Genomic DNA, 6,220 nt, shown 5'->3' on the forward strand with positions numbered 1-6,220 from the left:
TCCTTTCCCATGTTCGGGACCCATCTCCCCCCGGGCAGGTTCTCCTGGCCGCTTTCCAGGCCCATGCCTGAGTCAGCCAGTCCAATCCAGGTGTAGGGCCGTGATCCACCCAGTGTGTCCACAGTCATGCAGGCGCATATGTTTTCAGACGTGGCGGTGCCTTGACACATGGACGAGCAGCTGTGTGTGCCCCTTCCAGACTCAGGGCCCTGATGGGACTCCTTCAAAACCTCCCATGATTGGCTCCACTTTCTCTTTTTGACATGTGACACTTCTAAGACAGCATTTAATAATAACTGTATGGTCTCTATTTAGGAATTACCCTCTTCTCTGTGTAGCAGGCAGAATTCTCCAATGGCCTCCAAGAGTTCCCACCACAGCCCACGATTTCTCCCCCGGGGATCTGATGGATTTCCCTCCTATGATTTGATTGTTGTGTGGCAGCATCGACTTAAGAGAGATGCTGTCAGGGTGGACTTGACCTGTTGCCGGGAGTCCTTTAGAAGTTCGAGTTTTCTCCAGCTACCCACAGGCCGGGAAGTCAGAGATTCTGCTGGACAGAGGTTTGGCCACCGGAAGCTTCCATTGCTGAGAGGGAGGGGCCTCGGGAAAGGGAACTGGGCACGGCCCTTAGGGACAGCCAGCAGGGAAATGGGGACTTCCGGCCTGCAGCCACCAGAACCGAATTCTGCCAGGGATGGGACTGAGCTTGGAAGTGGGCTTTTCACGAGAGAGCCCGAGACGAGCAGCCCGTGCTGGCCAGCCGCTGGGCTGCAGACCCGCGAGCTGGTGAAGCCGAGAGTGGACGCTGCCCCATTGCTGGTTATGGGTTTTACAGCCGCAGAGACGAGTTCAGCCTGGGCTCACCGCAGCCATGCTCGCCCTGGTTTTGTTTGTCTGCAGGGCAGCAGTGGCTTATGGACTGCACAGATGCTGGGACAGCTCTTACCTCCGCCACGCTGTGGCCTGGTGGCCTTGGGCTGACCCAGGGGTCGCCATGCCTCAGCTCCCTCATGGCAAAAGGGACGTGGTGATTGTGTTGTGCACAAACGCTACATTGAGGAGTGGAGCACCTGTCAACCTGTCTGTGCCTCCGTGTCCTCATCCACGAAAGGGAACAATGACAGCGTCCGCTTCATGGTGCCCACCTGTGCAAAAGGTTTTCTGGGCTTGGTGTATAATAACCTCTGTAGAGCTGTCATGAGTATTCTCTGCTTTTGTTCTTCTAGAAATTTAAAATCAATTTTTAAAGTACATTTGGGTTTTCTTGGGGGACAGAGGGCTAAAATCTAACTTAGAGATTAGTTTAGGCACCATTCTGATATGGAGCCTTTGCATTCAAGAAAATGGACCTTTCCCTGATTACTTAGATATTCTTCATCTCCTTTCGTATTTCTTAACATTCTCTTGTATTTTATAATTGTATCATATTTGGGCTAGGGTCTTTATTCCATTGTATTTTTAAGCTGATTATTGCTGGCCTACAAAAGAAAAATTATGCATCTACACATATATTTAGATACTGAACTTTCTTAAGAATTCTAATCACTTTTTTAATTTGACTTCCTTGAATTTTCTTAATAATAAGCTACTACAAAATCAGAAATAAATATGCTTGGCATATTTCCTCCCAATACTATAAATCTGTTTTATTTCATGTCTTAAGTAGGGTGGATATATAATTTATTATTATAACCAGGACACTCTTGAGAATGAAAGGGGTGGGGTGACTTACATAGGAACAACTGTCAACAGGACCGTCCAGGGTGGGGAGTCTGCCCCTGGGTGCCCTGCCTGGTGGCCAGTGATAACGGTGGGCTGGTGGTGCTCCTGGCCGCGTTTCTGCACCAGATGGGATGTTTCCTGTGATTGTCTGATGCGTACACGCAGGGATGCACACAGGATGAGACATGCTGATCACACACACACACACACACACACACACACACACACAAACGCACACGCACACGTACGTACATACAGATACTGGTGTAGGTATATATATATGTATAAAGTTAAAAAACCTCCTCCTAACTCACAACAGCTTTTTAAAAATGATTTTAAATTTCAAGAATGGATATGGAATCCTATTATTGTTTCCATAGGGTTTTTACTCTTCACTCTAGTGTCATGCATTTTTTGCATCCCTTCAATAACCCTAACCTGGTCATGCTATATAATTCTTAGAACACTGCCAGGTTAAGTTGCTAATATTCTATGCAGTGTGTGTATCACATTCGTAAGGGAGAGTGATCTAGGTGTCGTGTGTGTGTGTGTGTGTGTGTGTGTGTGTGTGCGCGCGCGCACGTGTGTGTGTGAGTGTGCATGTGTGTGTGATGTGTGCATGTCAGGGTTTATTTTGTGTATGCTCATGTCCTGGAAGAAATCAGAGGTGGCCCCACCTATCACCATGTTCCCACAGGATGCGCTGAGGAGCACGCAGGTAGGGTGAGGGGACCAGGTCTTGAACCTTCCAGCCTGAGGCTTTGACATTGAGCTCCGGGTATCCTCAGGAATCAATTGTCCGAGTCTGTACAGGACTTTCCCGGAAGGCAGGTCAGAACAGCACTTGCTCCCGTGATTTCTGAAGGCGCCACGCATGGAGACGTACACCCAGCTCACAGGTGCACCCACCTGACAAGCTTCCCTACAGGTTTCCTGAATGGGGATGTGATGAGGTCCCCTCTGCTTTTAGTGGAGACCACTTGAAATGTTTGCAAAGGGGAAGAGGCCCATGCTTTAATCCGTCTCTCTGTGAGACCCTTCCCCGCATCTGTGGGTGTGGAGTGGGCACCAGGAGGCACAGACTCAGGGCCTTTCTCCCCCCACGCTGGGACCGAACCTGCACCCACGCTGAGGGTTTGGCGCTCGCCGAAGCGTCTTGTTCTCACAGCAGCGTGAGGTTATTCCCTGCCTAGCCACACCCTTGCCTTGACTGCAGTGACCTCTGGCATCCCAGCCTCCTTGCTGCACCCTTGGCCTTGGGTGGGGGCCTGCCCCGTCCCGGGGGCCGAGCACCCTATCGCGCACCTGCGTCTCCTTTCGTTGTGCTGGTGCGCTGGCGGGGCACCCGCCGGACTGTCCTCTCTGAGCGCAGGCGGGTCAGGAGTGGTTCCATAGTCCTCTCCCTGAGCTCTGCGTGTTTAATGAACGAGGCGGAGAGAGGGAGGGCCCGTGGCTCTGCCCCAGGGCTGCTTGGGGACGCAGAGAAGGGAGGTGCTCGGAGGAGTGATGCCGTTGTCTGCGCCACTCTCTCCATCAGGCCCGTCCTCCCTACAGACCTCACTCGCTTGGCTCCCAGTGGTGCGGGCGCAACCGAACCGTACCCGGCCACTTGGATATCCAAAACGCTTATGAGTTGGGAAGTACACCCGATTCCCAATCCTGCTTCGACTATTATTGTTATTAACCACGAAATGGTTATATAAACTCATTTACATCAGCAATTTATAAGCTCTGAAGATACAGCAATGCTTTTGGGATGTCAGAAAATTGTTATTTACAAGTCACACTCCACTATAATTTATAGAGATTCACCCCCTGGGTTACTGGAATTGAATTGGAAAGTAAGAAGAACATTTCTAGATTCATCATTTGCATATTTATTGGCACTTATCAGCAGACGTGACGCTCGCCACGTCTTTCCTGTGTCACCTCCCTGCCTGTGCTCCTTGTCGCACTCCGTGGCTGCGTGATGGACGCTGCCCGAGCCCCTCTGCGGGCCGGGCCCTCCGCCACGCCGGATGCAGAGCTGGGAGGACACTGCCACCACCTTCCCGGCTTCTGCATTCTAAGGCAGGGTGGGCAGCGGGAGGACGCCGGGGTCACGTGAGGCCAGCACAGCCTCGTCTCCTTCACCCTCGCGCTGGGGAAACCTCAGAGAGAAACAGTTAACAAGCTGCCTTCGGGGGTGGCAAAACGGGCGACCCAGCGGGGGTCTGGCCAGGCTGGGTTTCTGCAGAGGCCTTGGTGGCCGGCCAGCTCGCTGCTGACCCCCGTCATATGGCCATGCCACAGGTCAGCTAGGCCAGGGGCAGCTGCTTTTGCCTTCGCCTGTCTGTACCCCCAGTCCTAGGCGGACTCCCCTCCTCCCAAAGAAATGCAGCTTTCTCTTGGAGCCTGGGCAGGCTGGGGGGCCACCTGCGGTCTTGTGGTCGGTGGGTCCAGGAAGCTCAAGTATGACACGCTTGCTCGTGGCCGTGAGGCCCTGAGCCTGATTTCTGAGTGGAGCTCAGAATGGCTTCCTAGCACGGGCGGGGCTGGCAGCGGCGTGGCATCAGGTGCGTGTGGAGCATAGTGAGGACATCGGCGAGGCCTGGCTTCCGTGCCCTCCTGCAGGTTGGGCTCTGTGGCTGGCACTGGACTCTGGCTGACTTCCTGCTCTCATGGCCAGAGGGGTACCAGGCCAGGCTCCTCTGAGGACCTTCAGGACTCTGTCCTTGGAGACAATGTCTCATCGTTGAAGGAACTCCCTGGCACCTAGAGCAGAGGGGCGGTACCCAGAGCCACAGGGCCACCTGGTAAAAATCGGATGAAGGAGCTCAGCCTTGAGAGGGATGCCAACGCAGCCCCTGAGCCAGCAGAGGCTGGGGCACCCTCCCTTGCGGCTGTGGGATGGGTGCAGGGCACAGAGGAGGCTGTCCCTCTGGGTGGCATCTTCATGTCATATTGTGCAGCTACAGGCATTTGTAGAGACTGCAAGGGATTTGCGTGCACAGGCCAAGTTACATGCAGTGCGCTGGAGGGGACTCGCCTTGGCCCTTAACCCTTCAATCACATAACCAGCTGTACAATGAGAAAGAGCGGACGTGATTAGCCAGATTCCCATGACGTGCTTCCCTCACTCCTCAAACGGCCCCTGAACGGTGCGCGTTTCCCTCCAGCACCTGATCTCTCCGGCCAAGTTCTCTGTGAGCCATTCCTGGGAGCTCTCCCCAAACATGAACAGCCAAACACCTTAATACCTTAGAGAGTTTGAGGGGTGTTGTCTACTCTCCCTCAGGCCAGCTGCCATGCAGTGTAGGGGAGGANCTGATCTTGATAACTTCAGGACATGTTCAGGTCTCTATTTTAAATTAAAACACAGCCTGTGTTAACATGTCAGGCGTTTAACAAAACACACCGTTTCTGAAGGGTCCTGGCGCCCAGTGTCACTAAGCGTTGGTGAGCCTGTGTCCTCTAGGCATTGAGACAAGGCGGAATGTGAGGAGTGGCTATATAGCATTATGATGCAATGATTATTCGTGCTTTACTCTTCCTGAGATTTTCTGCCTCATTTAATTAGTCCCAACTATAGTGGGAGGCACAAGAATGGTGACTGCTTAACAGATGAGGACAGTGACGTCCTTTCTGAGCTGTGACACTGCGCGAAATGCACTGGGTCAAGTTCAGACTCATGTCCAGGTTGGTTTTTGTTGTTTTTTGTTTTTATTTTTCATTACAGCTTAGATGTGAGAACGTTGATAAACTGTTCTGTGAAGGATTTCTTAAACATAAACCATCAAATTTGGCTTCCAATGAGAAAAGCCGTCATTTAAGCTTTTGGAGATCTGATGATTTCATATTCCAACCGACCATTAGAAAAGTACTGAATAGATATTCATAATTTCACCTCTTAAAGCTGGCAGGGCACGTTCTCAGCCCTTGCCAAGGACTCACGCCTGCGAACGCTCCTCGCTGTCCTGAAGCCAGTCCAGTGGGTCGGGATGGGGCAGCAGTCCCCGTTGCCGTCCCTCAGAGGAGCAGGAAGACAGAGACGGGTGGCCATCAGGCTCAGAGTCGAGGTCATAGCAATGATAATGGACTTCCGGAGCCAGAGTGATGGCAGCGCCTGGACCGAATGTGGGGCTGCCCCCCCACCCCCACCGCCCGGGCGTAGCCCGGAACCATAACAGGGCCGGACCACCTCGCAGCAGGCATCCACGTGGGCCCCACTTCCTGCCACATCAGAAGCCCCAAATAACACAGAAAAGGACATTTATGGAAATAACATTCTCTTCAGAAGTGTAGGCCTACCCAGTAGATTGTTCCTCCCCTGGGATGCTTCTTCAGGGAAATCAGACAGTGGGGCTGGCGATGGCGCAGTTGCCAGGCAGATGCCAGTCATTCACTTACAACATGCTGTGTGGCACGGCCATGTGTATGTGGGACTCTTCCAACCTGTGGCCTCGTCTATAAGCGAGTTGCATCGCCAGTACCTGCCCGTGGGCTGGACTTGCAG

This window comes from Hipposideros armiger, unplaced genomic scaffold (assembly GCF_001890085.2).
Source record: "Hipposideros armiger isolate ML-2016 unplaced genomic scaffold, ASM189008v1 scaffold_193, whole genome shotgun sequence".
NCBI classification, from domain to species: domain Eukaryota; kingdom Metazoa; phylum Chordata; class Mammalia; order Chiroptera; family Hipposideridae; genus Hipposideros; species Hipposideros armiger.